The 19,912-nt window shown below is 35.0% G+C and overlaps 1 long non-coding RNA gene across 1 annotated transcript in view; it reads left to right on the top strand.

Moving 5' to 3' along the window:
* LOC141579843 (uncharacterized) overlaps positions 1-19,328 on the top strand; it is a 148,787-nt gene extending 129,459 nt beyond the window's left edge. The window contains exon 2 of the long non-coding RNA XR_012511860.1: positions 19,184-19,328. This is a non-coding gene — a long non-coding RNA (uncharacterized LOC141579843). The remainder of the gene's footprint in view (positions 1-19,183) is intronic.
* Positions 19,329-19,912: the final 584 nt, after the last annotated feature.

Here is a 19,912-nt window from a genome sequence, read left to right as displayed (position 1 = left end):
TTTCCCCAAAAAAAAAGAAAAAGAAAAAAGAGAAAGTGCCAGTGCTTATTTGAAAAGGTCTTTGTCTTTTAGTTGCATATGTTTTATTCATTTTTAAATGATGTTTTGCCATGAGTGGCCTTGTGAAAATTCCACTGACTGGATGGAGGTGTCCCACCCATGGATCTTTTAAGAGCTAATATGTTTTACTTACCTAAGATAAAGAAGGCATCTCTATCCCTTTCACATTATCCCTTTAAGTTTAGGAACAGCTTACTCAGCACAGCATACATAGATATGAAGTTGATTAGGGCATGACAGCATATTGCCATCATGCGGTTATATAATAAGAAAGGAAATAGAAAACAGCCAAAGTCTTCCAGAGCATGTTAACAATGACGTAGTCACCACACTAGTAACTTGACCTCCAAGTCGGCAGCGCTTTGACATTTATCAAGAATGCCCCCAAATTCCTTTATGAGGGGCACCTGTTAGTTATCTTGGATTGATCTAAATCAGTGGCTATCAACTGGATATTTGGCAATGTCTGGAGACATTTTAGGTTGTCATTACTGCAACTAGGAGAGTCAGCTGGTACCGTAATCCCCTAGCAGAGCCTACGGAAGCTACTAAATATCCTACAACGCAAAGTTAACCCCCACAACAAAAAGTTATCTGGCCCCAAATGCAGATAGTGCCGTGTATGAGAAAGGCTGGCCTGAATACAAATTCTGTTTCTTTCTTCTTCTCTTCAAATGTAACTGCCTCCGGAAACGAAATGATAAGACAGCAAACCATTTTTTTGAGAAAGATTATTAAGAATTATGTTACCACTTATGAAGTATCACTGTTCTAGTCAAAGTCATTTACAGTATTACTCCATCACATAAAGGGCATTACTACAATTAGATTTCCAGTATTTTGAGAACAAACATGATGGAATAGATCCCCAAATTGATCTTGACTGATAATTTCTTAATTATTTCAGCAATTCACAAAATCATTTTGAATCATTTTATACACAATACTGTATGCATATGTGTGTATTTTACATGTTTGCTTGCAATTTGCATAAATCATGTTCCTTTCATAGGCCAGGCAATGTGCTGTTTGCTTTTAAATATACTATCTCAGTGAATTTTCAAAATAATAATGTAGGGTAGAATTATTTCTGTGAACATTCTGCAGTGAGAAAACTGAAGGTCTGGAAACTAGATGGTGTGCACATCTGTAGGCATAGCTCATTTTATTGTGCTTTACATTATTGCGCTTCACAGGTATTTTATTTTTTACAAATTGAATGTTTGCTGCAAATCTGAGTTGAGCAAGTCTATCAGCACCATTTTCCAACAGTCTGTGCTCACTTTGTGTCCCTGTGTCATATTTTGGTAATTCTTGCAATATTTCAAACTTTCTCTTTATTTTTATATTTGCTATGGTGATCTGTGATCTGTGATCTTTGATGTTACTACTATGACTTACTGAAGGCTCAGATGATGTTTAGCATTTTTTTTTACCAGTAAAGTATTTTTATCTAAGGTATATACATTGTTTTTTAGACATAATGCTATTATTGTACACTTAATAAACTATAGTATAATATAAACATAACTTTTACATGCCCTGGGAAACCAAGAACATTGTGTAACTTGCTTTATTGCAATATCTGCTTTACTGGGGCAGTCTGGAACCAAACCTGCAGTATCTCTGAGGTATGCCTATTTTTGATTAATAAATTGCAAAGCCAAAATTTAAATTCTGGTTCTCTGAATTTAGTATAATTCTCGTATCACTTTTGGAGACCAGTGATGGAAATACATGGAAGCAAACTTAAGCAAAGCAGGAAGTGAAGAGGACAGAGGATGGTCTTAGGTGTGTTAGGCTGCTAAGATCTTACTACACCAGTCACAAGGTATAGGGAGAAAACAAAAGAAGAGAGCACCAAAGAGTAAGAGAGCATGCTCGAGATGGGAGTAGGGTGGTAGCAGGTAGGCATTATCTCCAAACATCTTCCAAAATCAACAGTGACCCAATCCATTACTAAATGTGGTACATTCATATCATAGCATCTGAAAATAAGATAAATCATTTCTCACTGGTTAGAGGGGAGGAAGTTAGGGTTAACTATGGAGAATTTCAGGAACCCCTTATGTTATTCAATCAGAGAAGCCTTATAAGGATTTTCAAAGTAGAGAGAACAGCATGAGTGAAACCATGGTAGCAGTATTAACATGGCGCCATACTGAAAGTGCACTGTGAGACATTTAGTGGGAAGAGACGGTAGGAGGGATGGACAGTATTAGTAAGATCACAAGGTCTTTAGGGCCAAGGAGTGTTTCGATATTATTTTTAAGGGCAAAGGGGAGGCACCTAAAAACTTCATTCAAGAAAGTGATTACTCAGTTGTTCTTCTGAAATAAGGCAGCATGGCCTAACAGTTAAGTACAGTCTCTGGAGTCAGATTTCTGTTTCTGCTACTTAGGGTGTGACCCTGGGCAAATAACAACTTGTTCACCTTTAAAGCAGGAATAATGCTCTTACCTACATCATTGTGTGTGTGTGTGTGTGTGTGATCAGTAACAATCTATATTAGATTGTGTCTGACAAAAAGTAAGTACAGAGTAAATGGAAGCTGTCATTATCAACCCACCATAATAGTATTATATTTATATTTTTGTTTTGAAAATATCAGTTTTGAGTACATTTCACAGAAAGCTTTTTAGAATAGCTAGACAGAGATAGAGACCATTTTTAGATGCCCTTAGTGTGTATAGATAAGAAATTAAGACAACTTGAATAAGCCAAGATAGAAAGTATTGAAGAAACTGGTTCAGATCAAGAGATGGGAAAAAGACATGACAGACTTTATTGGCAAGGTACTTATGGAAAATGAAGAAAAGGACTATTATTTTCTGTCTGTGGAAAACTGACTGACTTATTTCATTCCTTGTGATGGGGGTACAAGAAAGCAGGCTGATGGTAGATTATAGTAAGTTCAACTTTTAACATACTGCATTTAAAGGTTCTGTTAGAGTGTTGAGTAAAAATATCCTTCAGTCTGTGGAATACATAGGACTGCATCTCGGAATATAGAATGACATTGAATATATAGATTTAAGAGTGTTCGTTGAATTTAGGGTGGGGAAAGGGTTTTTTCCTCTCAGTGGAAGGATATCTCTTCTGGAATACCCTTCCATCAACTCATCTTCTCATTTATATCTGATTATTTGAAAAGACAAACTGGATACGTGAAACTCAGCATCTTTCATTCTCCTTTATCTTGGGGGTCATCCTATCCACAGAAAGCATTTACTCTTGAATGTTCATTGTCATGTGATATGCTTTGGGAAAAAATATTTCCACAGAGCAGGCCACAGTGGTCCACTGCTGCCAATGAATGTGTGAGTAGCTCCTGTTTTATTGGGTTTCACTATTTGACAGTCCACATTTCCAAATCTATGTCACACTTAAAGACATTGGCCTTTTCAAGAATATAAATATGATGTTTTTATTTCCACTCATCTAAGTCTCAGTTTTCTCTACATGATTAGAATTCATCAAGAGAGGAAGGGTGCTGTTTATTGGAGTCTCTAAGACTCTAGTAGGTAGCAGTCAAAACTGTTGGTGTCAGTGAATGGAAAGCTTCCAGAGGAAGTAGCTTAGAAGAGGAGAGAAAAGCAGATGGAAAAGTGGAGCAGTGAGAAGTGAGTTGAGTTGAAGAGAAAGAAGAGGAAGATCTACTTCTAAGGGAAATCAATATGGAGCCAGGACTAGACTCTCACGGGAAGAAAATTTCCTGGTAAGATACAAGGGGATGAGTTGGAAAGACCACAGTGTTAGAGAAACACATCAAGAGGGAGCTCTTCCAGAAGAAAGTGTGTGGGTGGTAGTGGGGACCAATCAGTAAAACCAAACTGAAGATTTCTCAAGTGGATTGAGAGCTAACAGCTATCTTTAGGGTTTGCTAATTAGGATGCAGCATGTGAACAGCTTAGAGTCGGCTATTCCAGTTGGACATGGAGGCAGGGGAGGGGAGGAGAAGTGAGCTGGACCAGGCTGTGCCGTTCTTTCTGCTGTAATTATGTGTGTGCATATGTGTGTAGATGGATAGAGGTATGTGTATTTTCATATTCTTCTTCATCTCAAACTTTTTTAAGAAACATTTCCTTAGGAGTCCTATTAAAATTACTCTGGGACAGGATGTTTTCAAATGTAGGAAACAGTGATGTACAATTTAAGTGTTCCTTTATTTTTTCTATCACATCAGTAACCTTGCTTGCTTAACTTAGACATGCTAATTCAGGAACAAACTTCCTGTCAGACACAGAGCTGATTTTTAGCAAACCACAAAAAATATACTGCATAACACAAGCTTATGAGTAGAACATGAAGATTAAAAAAAAAAAAAGTACTTCATCATACTTTACATTTTTCAGGGATTCTTTTTCCTTAGGAGGGATAATTTTTGGTCAAAATCTTTACATGGCTTACTCACAGTATAAGGAACTTTAGGCCTATTTGCAAAGATAGACCTTACTCTAACCAAGCAGTGCAAATGACCATGGACAGATCAGTTACTCAGCCTTCTACTCCCATTTTGTGAATACTTCATATGTGTCCTGAACTGTGTTAGGCTCTGCTAATATTAAAGCACCAATTTCAAAAATAATATTTCAAGCAGTATCTTACTGTTGCTTGTGTAACTTACAGCATGTTATGGGGAACCTCAATATTTAGTCAGCATCAAAAGTTTAAAAAAAAAAGATAAATAGATCCAACAGGCTATTCTTCTAAAGAGTGTTGTTTCTAGAACACTGAGCTCATGCTTTTCCAAGGAGCACAAGGATAAAGTCGTACATGATTGGGCTATAGTCTAATTTATGAGTGAGTCTAAAACAATTTTAGGAGCTTAACACTGCAATAGCCCTTTGGGGTATTAACTCTGTCAACTGGCTTGCAAATCAGAAAATTGATAGCTCTATTATGAAGGCATGTGAAATATCAAATACATGGACTGGATGTAATACTTAACTGCTTTATGAGGTGACCAAAAACTGCTGACTGATTTGTTGGCTTAAATCCTGTTGCATGGATCCCTTTAATTGCCTTAAGAATATTCTAGTAGATAATTCAAAAGAGTTGGACCTAAAAGTAAAGAAATACATAAATTCAAGTGGATTGTATTTAAATTATAAAGTATTTTTGAGGAAAGGTTTGATAGAAAAATGGTTGGTATTTCAAACATACTTAAAAATGAACACCTGAAAATTGAGTAGGACAAAAGAAAAAAATAAATGGATTTTTTTGCTCAGATATTCCTTGTTCCTTTTAAAATCATGGCCACCACACTGAGCATATTATTATATTTATAGTGTATTTTTTAAAATCAAAGTATTCTCAGCATAGTATGTTGTACCTAGTGGCAGGTCAATAATTGAGCAAAAAGAATAATTAATTAAACGTGTGCCATGTGTCAGGCAGTCTGTTAGGTATTCAGTATACTATGGTGAAGAAAACATAGACATTGCTTTAAATCAGCTTAAATATATCTTATGTAATACAAGTACTTTCAAATAAATTTCACTGTGAGGATTTTTAAGACTTTATGTCATACTAGGATTTTAAATAACTTTTTCAGAAAAGACTTAAGGCATCTTATATAAATACAAATTTCACTTTAATATGATGTAATAAAGTAGCTGTAGCAACATACAATGGAGGTGGAACATGAGATTAAAGCACCAGATACATGCTGTAAATTCCTATAAATCCACCAGAGGTGGGAGATATCATTGATTCTCAGCTTTCTGGCAACAAATTTAGTATGACTTAGGGATGCTGGCTAAGATAGTGTGGTCTGAAATTGGTAGGTAAAATTGATAGCTCCAGAAGTATGTAGACAATTTTTTAAATCACCTTTAAAAATTCTCCTTAAAATTGCTCCCTGAGAGTTCTCAAATTCACCTTCGTGTGACTCTATCTACTTACACTTATGAGAGATTGACCAGGTGGCAATTCTCTGATTTCCTCCATCATATCCCACTCATTTCATAAAACCAGAGTTGCATGGACTCAGTTGAACACTGTTCACCTGAGAGCAGTCTCCACCTTCCAACATTTTAATTCATTCCTCCATATTTGCTTACATGATTTGTGGGTGAATGACTGGGAAAAATTAACTGGTTGTTTCTTGAGATTGCGCTTATTGGTATTAAAAATATTGGGCTAGACTTCCCTTTCAGATGAGGAAGAAATTTGGTGAGCATCATTGAAGTCCACACAATTCTCCATCAAAGCAGAAAAGTATCCCTTCTAATTTATGCTAGCTAGTTATGTACACTCTACACTCTGTGTAAATGCATAAAGAAAAATCAGTGGTAGAAAAGGAGTTTGTCTCAGGAGTTTCCAAGATGATGTATCCTCAGAGCATGTTGTTACCTACTCCCCAACTCTCCCCTGTCCTCGAGGATTCTTTGGATCCATCTATGATGACATTTTAATGAAATCAGTTTCTAAAATAAGAAAAGAAGTGTGACTATTCTCTTTTGTACACATTCATAACTGGCTTATATTTAATTCATTGCCTACTGAAATATATTGTGAAATTGGATTGGGTGTATGAAGGTAAGAACCTTTCCGAAGTGTGATAGGTCTTTACCATATCTATCATGCTTAGTCCTGCCTTTATCTTGGAACACAGGTGATGCTTGGTTCTGAATGCTCACAGACTGCAATTATTGTATAGCTATAGTGCAACCTGTAGAGTGTGAAGTCTAGTGTAACGCTACAGGTACACTTAGTAAGAGCCTTCCCCAACCAAATTCCATTTTTTGTGTGTATTATTCTTATCTTTTTTTTTTTTGATTGAAAAAAATCTCTAGCATCCAAAAAGAAAATAAACAAACCAAAAAAACATAAAAATGACTTCTCAATACATTAAAACCCCTAGAACCCTGAAGAAAAATTAACCTCCTAAAGAACCCCTAAAGAAAAATGATTTTAACATACTCTAAGCCTTATGCTTAACCCGAATGCAATTTGTTCAAATGGTTATTTTTTTGTGCTTATTAGATTACTTGAATTGTAAGATGGAAAGCTCACATTAGAATAAAATAGTGGTGAAACAATTGTAGTGTTTTTCTTCTCCATTAACTTTTGTCAAGAAATCTTTAATTACTACCCTATGGAAGAGACTTTCTGGCTTAAAAGAAAAGGGAAATAACCTATCTTCTCACCATTAATTGAATAATGAAAACCTGGGGACAACTTTATTCAAATAATATCAAGATTAAGATGCTGAAATCACTGGGGGGAAGAAATTGGTATCATATTGCTTAGATGTTTTGATAGCTAATCTGAGATGAGAAGTTAGGGAACAAGAATAAGATAGCTTATTATGTTCAAAGAGAATTTTCATAAAATCTTTTCTACCAGCCTTATTTTATGAAGGAAAGAATCTTCATTCTTAACTAAATAATAATAATAATAATAATAATAATAATAATAATAATAATAATAATAATAATAATAATAATAATAATAATAATGATGATAAAAGTCATTATTTCAAGTATATAAAGCCACGTTTTGAAATCAATATATAAAGGTTAAAATGCCAACATGGGAATACATAGTACTGAGTTAGCCTATATTACAGGTGAATTAAGTTAATTTTGGCATTAATTTATTATGCATAATTTTATTATAACATATTTTAGGTAAATAATGGAAGTATCCCTTTCTTTATTTGGGATTCATCTTATACAGAACTCTAAATCTCTTTCACATTTAATCCCACATAATTAACAGCTGCACATTCTCAGTCTCTGACCTTCTTTGACTCCTAGGCTACAGGCTTCCCTGTCCTACATATTAATAGCAGTTCATCTTTTCCCTTCATACTATTTAATATCGTTGTTATTTTGTACTCAGTGATGGGAACACTTGTTTACTGTCTCTGATTTTGAACTTAGCTCTCAGAAAAATGGAGCTCATCAAACACTGATGTCCAAGAATGTTCCATTTTAGGGCATATTCTGATACCCTTACCTCCAATGACCACATCAAAACCTTTTAACCCTCAATGCCTAGTTAGATATGCAGTCCAGGACCAAATAAATTCCACAGAGGTGACTAGCCGTATTTCCATGCTGATGAGGCACTGCTTAGATTAACTTAAAACTAGATTTTACATCGTTTAGATCGACATTCTGGTTTTAAAAATATATTTATTAATATTTTGATTTCATCAAGTGAAGACATTTTCCCATTGTCTCTCATATGCAGTGTTGCAGATGAAAAGTTTAGTATCTGTTCCTTTGTAAGTGCCCTCTTTTTTTCATGCAATTTTGAAAATTCTTGATAATCTGCTGTTTAGTTGTACATTTATTAATCATCTTTAAAACTGAGTATAATTTTTTAAATCAGAAAAAATAATATTTCTTTATTAAGTCTTCTCATTTTTTATCTCTGTACTTAGGAATATCCCCAGCATTTGTGAAATTAATCCTGTGTATCTTAAACTTTCTCTTGTGTTTTTCAATTCTAAGCCTATTTGTTTTAATTTCTCTGAAATTTGCTCTACTTATATGCAATATTATTATATTGACCTTCAACCTTACTGGTTTTCTGATTTCCAACTTTCTATTAGAATGTTTTAATATAAACAAACAAGGACTTTTTAAATTGCTACTTTTTTAACCTCTTCATATTTTACAGATACGCCATCATCTCTAAGGGCAAGAAGTACTAATACGTAATGACTGACTATGTTGCACTAAGTGCTTTAACTGTATTAAGTCCCACATCAACTCCCTGATATCCTATATTGCAGATGGGGAAACCGAGGGAGAGAGGTTTAAGTAACACATCTGATGTCATATAATGAGTAATCCTCTTAAGATTTCTTCTTTGTTGATTTACAGAATTGCCTGATCTTTCTACATAATTTGCCCTTTATATTTTAAAGCTATTACTAACCCCTTTAGTTCTTTGTTAACTAGGAATCACCATATCAAATGTTTACTTTGAAGTCCCTCTCAGATTACTCTAATTCCCAATCATAAATTACTCAGATTACTCTCAGATTACTCTAATTCCCAATCATAAATCCTCCCAGTTATTCAATTTATGGTTGTCTACTTTAGCATTGAACTTTCTCATATGTCCTCTGGTTACACATATTTGTGGTCAGAGAGTTTAAATTCCATAAAGTTACATCTCAGGAGTCCCACGTGGGTGGTGTGTGTGGATGTCTTCCAGAGCAGTATTTCCTGGTTACCTCTGTCTCTGTCCTTCTGGGCTTGCTCATTCTGAAATAGATTGTATATGAGAGTTCCAGACTTAAAGTTTCTGTACTATATGCTTTGCACAAAGTTGATCCTCGAAACTGTACTTTAGTTTCAGGATATCAATTATTCATGACTTCATTTCTCCTTACTTCCATAACTCAGATGTAGAGTAGCATTTATATAATGAGGTCATCATTTCCTGAAATCCAGCCTCAGACTGGGATCCATATTCTTGCTAAGTAATGTACATTGTCCTTTACTCTTCTTTTGTATCTGTTTCCACTTCAACTTACAAGTTATATATCTGGTTATGGTACCTTATCAGTTGCTCACTTTTGATTCCTGGTTAACAAAATGATTATGAGGTGCTTTTTGGTGTTGTGGCTTTGTTTTGTTTTTAGGATACTTAGGCATTTCCCTTCCTTTGGGCTTAGAGATACATTTTAAATATTTTAAATGTGTTATGATTCAGCATTTTCTATGATTTAGACCCAGAAAGTGTTTTCCATTCTGTTCAATATAACATATTGGTCAGAAGTCCAGATTTAAATTTAAAGCTGTTGTTGCACAGTGAATCATCTAGGAACAGGTAGCCAAAACTTTCCCAGGTGAATGGCTGTTGCTTTGAGCCTTCAATATTTGACTCCTTTGACACCAAGAGAAAAGATATATTTCTTACTAATATAAGAATTTAATGCTTTTTTGTCATTTTAGTTCTAAAGGGTCAATTACACATCATGAGCAATAGAAAAACAATACAATTGCTCATGATTTTACTGTCTCAGAGAGATATGAATATATTCTTCAAAATGTTTTTAATCCCCCATTATTTAGGTAGCGTGGCATCAAAGAAGTATGCAGAAAAGCATACTCAAAATGAGTGGCTTTTAGTAAAATGTGAGAAGAGAATATTTATCTATTAGAAAGTACATCTGTGCATCTGTTGGGTAAGAGAACTTTCTTTATGCTAGCCTGAATCTGAACCTCAGGCATCTAAAAAATATTTCCAGAAGTCATATAATGGCAAAGAAAAAAATTCAGCCAAGTTTTTTCTTTAATATAGTTTCCCTTTGTTCCTATCATCAATCTGCCAGATATATTACATGCAGAACTAAATACAATGAAGGGTGTGCTCAACTGATCTCTCTGATTAAGACCCTATTAGTAGAGCAGAAAGAAATGGCAGGCAGTGCATTCTCTTTTAAAAAAAATCAGAGCATTGGGAAGCTTGTTCAGGGGCCAAAGCCTGACAATACTATATTTCAAAATTCCAAGTATCAAAATAAACCAGTAAATTATTGTGTGCTAATTCAATGTGAGATTTATTTTATTAAGACTCTTAATTTAGTGAAAACACAAAAGGGATGATTTTTAAATGTTCCTCAACTAAATGTTGTATTTCAAGAGGTCCTTGGATGAAAGCTAAAAGAACTTTCTCCGCTGTATTTCTGTGTTCAGTGTTACGGCAGGTGTAGAGAAAATCTGGAACTGACAAATCATCCATTTAATTTGACAAACATTTACTTAATGGGAACTCTGTGCCAAGCATCCTGATAAATCTCCTGAATGATTAAGATGGCTTTGCTTTGGAAGAGCTCCTGTGCTATAGATGAGATATATGTATAAGCAATTAAGTTTAAAACAATGTACCAAGTGTTATAATAGCAGCTTATAAAAATGCTCTCAGAACAGAACTGAAGAATTAATTAGGCTCATTTTAGGGAGCTCAAGGTCTAATCAGTAAAGCATACTGGGATCACTTGAGGAGGGAAGGGTTAAATTTTATTATGGCTCCACATATTCTGATACTTCTTTTACAACACGAGGGAGGGAGGCTGCACTTCTACTAGTGAAAATAACTCCCCATGGCCATGTTGATTTGCTGTAACTTATCAGAGTAAATCATATCGGTCAAGTACATTGAAGACCCACCCCCACATCATTAGCTGTGACTATTATTTCAATATGGGGGAAGCAGAAACATGGGAAAAGAGTCAAATGCATGCAGAAAACTGTGAGACACTTAAATGCACCTGTGCTTATAATTCATTCCTTTATTCAACACGTATTATAGAGTGTTGAATTAATTTCCCACTTCATTCAGGTATGCTCATATGTTACCTCATACGTGAAAATGTTCTTAATCTGATACAAAAGAGGATTCTTCACTCTTTTATTACCTGAGTTTTTAGTACTACCTGATATACTATATATTTATTTCCTTGCTTGTTTCATGTTTCCTTCCTACTAAAATATAAGCTACCTGAGACCAGAAGTTTTGTTTTGCTTATTGCTGTGTTTCCAAAGCCTCGAACAATGCTCGTGCATGGTAGGTGCTCGTGTACATTTGCAGGATGCCTGATTGACTTTTGGATTAATTATATTATAAAGTATCTATTACATGCCTGATACTACATGAATATTGTGAATGGGTGCAAGTACCAGGAAGATGAGCCAGGAAAGATAAGTTAGGAATAAGACTCAAAGGGCTACACAGAGCAATAGGTACCAAATATGAGACTTTGTTCTACTCCATGAATGTTGTGTTTGCTTACTGTTTTTTTTTTTTCTAAAACACATAACTGAATACAACCTGTGGGTCTTCAGACTATGACTCCCTGGCTGCTTCCTGTTTTTGTAAATAAAGTTTTACTGGAACACAGCCACTCCTATTCATTTATGCGTTGACTGTGATTCTTTCCTGCTACTACAGCAGATTCGAGTAGCTGTGATAGGGAATCGATGGCCTGCAAAACTGAAAAAATTTACTATTTGACCCCTATAGAAGAAATGTGCTGGCCTAAGAGAAAACAGAAGCAAGTAGACTGATGATAAGACTGTTGCAGTGCTTCTGGAAAGCAGGGATGATGGTGTTCATTGAGTGAGATAGACATGACAAGATTTGTTGAATACACAACGGGAATGATGTGAAGAAGGGAAAAATAGGGGAAAGTTCTGTCACATGGAAAGATATTAGAGGTGTTTTTGAAGCAGTCAGTGGTACCTCCAGGTAGCTGAGAATTATGGATACTATAGGGTCTAAATCTCTAGAGGAAAGGGCTTTTCATTCTAGTAAATCCTGTGATCATGTGCATACTCTGACGATGGTAAAAACTTTCAATCAGTTATGCTTGCTTGGTAACTAAAGGTGTCATTATCTCCGTCGGGAACCACTTTGATCCTCAAAAGTGTTCTAGAGCCGTGTATTCCTTTCACAATCTTTCCTCTCATGACAAAATTCTGTTTTATCTATAGGGAATGTTGAAGTAGAGATACTGGTGGCAGGTGATTTCTGGGCTACTGAGAAGGGACATACGGATTTAACAGAGTAAGTGAGATTCACTAAATCAACTAGAAACTAAGTTAAGATAGATCCCAAATGAGTCCTAGAAAAACTGGAGATAACTTTAAAGACAGTTTGCAGTGAGACTTGAAGACCATTGAGATTGGCCAAGGAATCAATGACCATGAAAAGATTTACATTTTTATCTTGCCTATTGAAAAATATTAATCACAAATGTAATTTTAAAATTTCTTTCAAGTAATACTTAAAAATAAATATAAAGCTGACAAGTACAAAGAATTCCCCAGTAGAACCTTAATAAATAAATTGTTGACAAGGACTCCACTGCTGTATGTAAATTTCAGCATAATTCTGAAACCATGATTAAAAATACATATTTAGAAAATCTTCATTTTCTTTATCTTTTATTGCTGAGCTATCACTAGGTAGGGGTATAATTACTAGATTAAAATATCTTGTATTTGGTTCTAGTCTTGTCCCACTAACACTTTGGGAAAATGATTTATTACCTGCATTTCTTACTTGTTTTTCTCTCTCTGTCTTTTCACAAAATCCTGTGAGATTTTCCCAGTCTATGCAAAACAAAGTATAAGGCCCTGGAGTCAGAAGTCATTGATCATAGAGTCTAAAGAGAGGTCATAAAGTGCATATTTAGAGTATAGGGTTTCAAAAGCCAGGTAGGTCCAGTTTTATAACTGGTCTCATCATATAACTGACTCAACAGATCATTTAAACTCTCTGAGTCTCCGTTTTTATCTATAAAATGTGAACTTACGAAGTCTATTGCCGAGACTGATAGTAAGTATATATAAATTATTTATATTAAATATATAAATATATGTATATAAATTTGGGCATTACATATATTTGGGGGGCATATCTGGCACATAGTAGATGCCCATTAAACAATAGCTTATATAATTGTTGCCCCAAATTTTGTTGATGTCATTTTTGAACTCTGCTAGCCCTTCTGGTACCGTGACACTTTTTTATTCTTTCCTAAGTTATGATCTCTCATTTACTCTTTCTGCCTGGATATATTATGTTTGTTCTTCCATCAACTATCCTTGACCCATTGTTCCCTTACCTAAACCTGTGTTATATATGCTGCATCTTTTCTGTCTTGTCACTTCCAGAAGGCTGTAAATATTTGTATCTAATTCCTTTCAGGCTGCTGGAGTCTATTCACTTATGAAACTCCAAAGAAGGTATTACACAGAAGTGTGACCATATAATTTATCATTAAATAGGAGTAATTTAGGAATCAAACGTGAATGCTATTAATCATTACAGCAAGGCATCTGGTGTAAACCAAGACCATTTAGGGCAAAGAGGTATATGTGGCCCTCATATAAACAAAATTACTGCTGAAATTTTACCTTGAAAGCACAGTACAACGTATTTCCTCATTGCTATCTATCATTCAGAACCTTGCAAATTGTTTCATTATCTAAAAAGTGCTGACTGGTATGGTTTCTGCACGATCAGATCAGCCTTATGCAATGAAATGGGAACTGGCTCAGTTCCCCAAATACATGCAGTCAAAAGATGCAGGTGATGGTCTCAACAGCAGAAAACCCAAAGGATGTATAAGGCCAGGCAATCACCGACTCTGTGTTACCAAATCACATCGACCATTTTGACAGTGAGGTTATTTTATAGTGGTTCATTTAGTTGTCCAAATAAAGATTGATGCAGACTGCCAAAAATAAATTTCCCTAGTTTTGCTTACCAAAATACAAACAGTGCCAAAATTCATGAATGACTGCAGAGGCAATTAATCTGAATCACATACCAGATAGCTACAGTCAGAGCAGTTTCTCTGTGAGTGCACTGGGTTTAATTTAAAATGGCAAAGTAAGGGTAAATAAATCAATAGGTTGTTCTCCTGGATTTTTGTTGTGTGTGTACAGTAGCTGAGTGTTACGGTTGGCAGAAGTTCCCATTAAGCCAGTGAACATTCACCCAGCAGATGCTATGTGTCAGGCACTGTGCTAGACACTAAGGGCACTGCCCTTGGTGTGTGCTAAGAGAAAAAAAAAAGCAGACATTTGTGATGCCTGCATATCATTTGGGTTGCTGGGACACACTTAGCAACTTCAGATTTTCTATATAACAGATACATAAGGTAGGGAAGGCATAGCTTTTTTCTTCTTTGTAAAAAGAAATGAATCATTTATGCCACACATGGAAAATGGGCAATATTTGCTTGTCACCTAAATACTGAAAAGGAGCTTGCCTTCCTGGATTTTTTCCACCAGTTTATTCCCCCATGGGAATTCTGTGTTGTTGGAAAACACTCTGTACCTTGACAGACTCCTCTGCCACAATCCCATCTCACAGGTACTCCTGTCTGCTGGATAGATGATTTGTGTCCAGGAGTCAGCTTTCTCTTCTTCCTGAAGGCAGTCAGTGACACCTTCTTGAGAACTAATGAATTAAGCTTGATATCTAACAGAATTTGGGGTAGCCAGACTATTGTACTGACTTCTCTGGTTGGTTCTATCCATGCAGAATTCTGGTCATTATTTTGCTCCTCTGCCACATTATAGAATTGTCTCAGAGGCTTAGTGTCTCTGGTCAGTCTATGTATTAGTTTCCTAGGCTGTAGTAACAAATGACCACAAGCAAGGTGGCTTAAAACAATAGAAATTTATTCTTTCATAGTTCTGGAGGCTAGAAGCCTAAGATGGTGGCAGCAGGGCCATTCTCTCTCTGAGACTCTGGATATAACCCTTCCTTGCCTCTTCCCAGCTTCTGGTGGCCATCACCCTTGGCTTTCCTTGACTTGCAACTGCATCATTTTCGTCTCTTCCTCTGTTGTCATTTGACAGTTGCCTCTGTTTAATAAGGACACCAGTCATATTGGATTAGGAACCACTCTAATTGATTATGGTGTGGTGTAGAACTGCAACATTTGTTTGGGGGGGGGGGTCACAATTCAACCTATAACATTCTATGATATATGAAGCTGCTGGAATGCCAGCTTTCAGGGAAATTGCAGAATTAAAGAAAGCAAACTCTCAATTCACTGAAGTCTTTCCTGTATCTAAAGTAAAGTGCGTCTCTCTCCTCACTTACACCTACGTCGGTCACTACGGCCATGGCCATGAGTTATGTTCATCTATTTGTCTGTCTCCTGCTCCATGGCGAGAATTGTGGAGAGCAACGTGACAAAGAAAACAAAAAGATGTGCTGTGGAGTGAGCACCATTTTAAGTTCTAGTTTCCTCACTAAGCAGACTGTGAGGGATGCCGTCTAGTGATTCTAACTGTCTGTCACTAGCCATCTGCCTGCTATCATCTCTCCTCAATACTTTCTTTTTTTGAGCAGAGATACTTGATTTACCAAACTGTCAAACTTTGTGCATGAGAAACTGAAGTGAAAATGTAAGCCTTTGGACAATATTATCTTTCTCTGGTATGGATTTTGTTCTGACAGGCAGCTAGAGTATGGTAACATTATATTCATACAGAGATTGAATTGATAGGGATAGGGGATCTAGTATATTTCCAGCTTACAGTTTCTCCTAGAAGGTAGTCCTGTAGGAGTTCCAAATGAGATCCTGGGCCTTTCTTAGGGACATTCTTCTTCAACAGACTCTTGTCTTTACTTTTTGTCCCCTAAACCATGTAAACCCCTAGAAGCTCTTGCTGTTTTCCTTGTAATGATAAAAAGATTGATTTAGGAATGCTGAATAAAACTCACATTCCTTGTATAAGCCACACTTGATAATGTATTATCTCTTTTATATATTGAAAGATTTATTAACTGATGTTTTGTTAGTGAGATTTGTGTCTATATAAGCAACATTGGCTTGTAGTTTTCTTGTACTTTCTCTTTCTAGTTTTTCTATTAAAAGTAATGCAGGCCTCATAAAATGAGTTTGGAAGTGTTCCCATCACTTCTGTTGTTTTGAAAGAAATAATGTAGAAATGATATTTCTTCCTTAAATATTTGGTAAAATTCACCAGTAAAACTATCTGGGGCATAGTGTTTTATTATTATTTTTGGAATGCATTTAAATACTAATTAAACATCTTTAATAGTTACTACAGTGTTCAGTTTATCTATTCTTCCTTGGATGTGTTTTGATACTTAGTCTGTTTCAGTAAATTGGCCCATGATATCAAAGTTATCAAATATATAGACATATAGTTGTGCATAGCATTCTCTTATTAGCTTCTTAATTTCTGTGGGATCAGTGGTGACTACTGTTTTATTTCTCATACTGATAATTGTGTCATCTCTTTTTTTTTTTTTTTGGGGGGGGGGGGATTATCCTGGGTAGAGGTTTCTTGATTTTTATTTTTAAAAAACAAGGTTTTTGTTTTACAGATTTTCTCCATGTTTTTCCCTATTTTCAATTTCATTGATTTCTGCATTTATTTTTTATAATCTTCCTTCTATCTTCCAGTGTCTTAAGGTGGAAACTTAGGTTATTGATTTTATATCATTCCCCTTTTCTAATGTATACATTTACTGCTATAAATTTACCTCTCTAAGCACTGAGTAAGCAGCATTCCTCAAATTTTGATGTTACAATTTCAATTTCATTTAGTTATAAATAAATCTTATTGTCTCTTGTGTCATCTTAGTTTTATCCATGGATTATTTATACCAAATAGTTGGGAATTTTTCAGCTATCTTTCTGTGATTTAATTTTAATTCTGTTATATGCTTTTAAATTTATTTTCTATGATTTCTATTCTTTAAATTTGTTAAGGTATGTTTTATGGCCCAGAACATGATCCATCTAGGTGAATTTTGTGTGTGAGCATGAGAAGAATATGTATTTTACAGTTACTCAGAGTGCTCTATAAATGTCAATTAGGTCAAGCTGACGGATAGTGCTGTTCAGGTCATCTATATTTTTACTAATTTTCTGCCTCCTTGACCCATCAACTACTGAGATGGGGTATTGGAAGTCCCAACTATATATGTGGATTTGTCTATTTTTATTTAATTTGCATCAGTTTTTGTCTTAGGTATTTTGACACTCTGTTGGTGTTTTATATATATTTATACACATAAACACACACACACACACATTAAAAAAAATATTGTCTTGACCCAGTTTTGAGGCTTGAGCTAGAGACCAGTCACTCCCTCTCCTTGAACATCCAACTAAGTCCACATTCTCAACCACCTCCCTTTTATTGGCCATCTGATTTTCACACTCTAGGTCACTGTGCACCTGCCCTGATTGCCCCAGGGCAGTAAGACAGCCAGGGACTGCCCCATGCCCTAGAGCTTGCTGAAATTAATCAGATTACTCGTTTCATTCCTTCTGCTTCTCCTGACTTGCCCTCTTCTTCTACAGAAACCTGAGTGGCCCTGCATGTTGTACTGTGTTCTTCTCGGGGAACTGTAAATGTAACAAACTGTAAAACTTTTCTCATTTTCCCTCTCTTGATCTATGTCTGACCTCATCATACTTTACCCAATGTAATAAAGTTAAAACAGTTGGTAGGTACATACATGTTTAGCATTTTTTGGAGAAGTGGCCCCTTTATCATTGTAAAATGTCCCCTCTCATCCCTGATACTATTCTTTGGCCAGACGTTGGCTTTATGTGAAATTATAACTATTCCAAATTTCTTTTGATTAATGTTAGCATTTTATATCTTATTGCATCTCTTTACAGTTAATCTGCTTTAAAAAATTTATCATCAACTTTATGCAGATAGAACTTAGATGTGTTTTTAATCCACTCTGTTAATCTCTCCCTTTTAACTATGTGTTTAAACTATTTACTTATAAAGTGATTTTAATATATTTGGATTATAACCTTGCTCTTTTCTATTTGTTACATTTGTTCATTGATTAATATCCCCCTTTTTTGAACTTCTCTATTTTAATTGAGAATTCTTATGCTTCAATTTTATCTAATCTATTAAGCTATCATTTATACTTAAAATAGTGGTACCTAAAGACTGTGCAAAATAGATTGTCAAATAATCTAAATCTATTTAAAATAGTACCATACTGCTCATGTATAGTACAGTCAACTTAGGACAAAATATCTCATGTTTCTCCCTCTCATCCCTGTGACATTGTTGTAATTTATTTCACTTTTACATATACTCTAAATACTCAGTACTTTGTTATATTATTTCCTTAAACACTCAGTTCTTTTTTAGATTAATTCAGAATAAGAAAAATAAAATATTTTACCTTTGCTTATTCCTTTTCTGACTCATTACTACAGTTTCCTTTGTGTTTCTCACACTTGGAGGTCACTGAATTTCTTGGATCTGTGGTTTTGATATTTTTCAGAAAATTTGAAAATTTCTCTACCATTATTTCTTCAAAAAATGTTTTCTTGCTCATCTGTTTTATGGACTGTTTACATATACGTATATGTGTATATGTATATATTAGATGAAGTTTTTCACAGGTCACTGATAATATATTCATTTAATTTAATTTTTTTAGGTATTTTATGTTATGTATGTTCTATTGCTGTGTATTCAATTTTACTAACCTTTTCTTTTGCAATATCTACTCTGCTATTAATCTTATGCATGGATTTTTCAGTTTACACATTGTGATACTCATCTGTTGAAATTACAATTGGATCTTTTTTTTTCTCTGTGTCTCTCCATAGGTTTTACAATATATGGAATCAAGGCGTAGAAATGTAGCAGTGATTCCACTGAACTGGGATTTGAGAAGCATCTCTGGATACCTTGGTCTCTTCATGCCAGTGAAGCAGCAGACAAAGAAAGAAAATGCTGTTATGGCTGGGGTGAGTGATTCTGACTATGAAGAAGAAATCAGATTTTTTATTGACGTATAGTCGGCTTGCAATGTTGTGTTAATTTCTAGTATAGAGAACAATGATTCAGTTTTTTTATATATATATTCCTTTTTATATTCTTTTTCATTATAGGCTATTATAAGGTATCGAATATAGTTCCCTGTGCTATATAGTAGGACCTTCCTGTTGATTTATTTTATATATAGTAGTTAGTAATCTGCAAGTCCCAAACTCTCAATTTCTCTCTCTACCTCTCCTTTTCCCCTTGGTAACCAGAATTTTGTTATCCATGTCTGTGAGTCTGTTTCTGTTTCATAAATAAGTTCATTTGTCTCATTTCTTTTAGATTCCGCATCTAAGTGATATGATATGGTATTTTTCTTTCTTTTTCTGATTTAATTGACTTAGTATGACAATCTCCAGGTCCATACATGTTGCTGCAAATGGCACTATTTTATTCTTTTTTATGGCGGAGTAGTATTCCATTGTGTAAATATACTACAACTTCTTTATCCAGTCCTCTGTTGACTGGCATTTACATTGTTTCCATGTCTTAGCTATTGTAAATATTGCTGC

The sequence above is a fragment of the Camelus bactrianus genome, chromosome 15 (assembly GCF_048773025.1).
Source record: "Camelus bactrianus isolate YW-2024 breed Bactrian camel chromosome 15, ASM4877302v1, whole genome shotgun sequence".
Taxonomy (NCBI): Eukaryota; Metazoa; Chordata; class Mammalia; order Artiodactyla; family Camelidae; genus Camelus; species Camelus bactrianus.
Note: the sequence above shows the minus strand (reverse complement) of the source record. Positions and strands in the feature narration are given on the sequence as shown.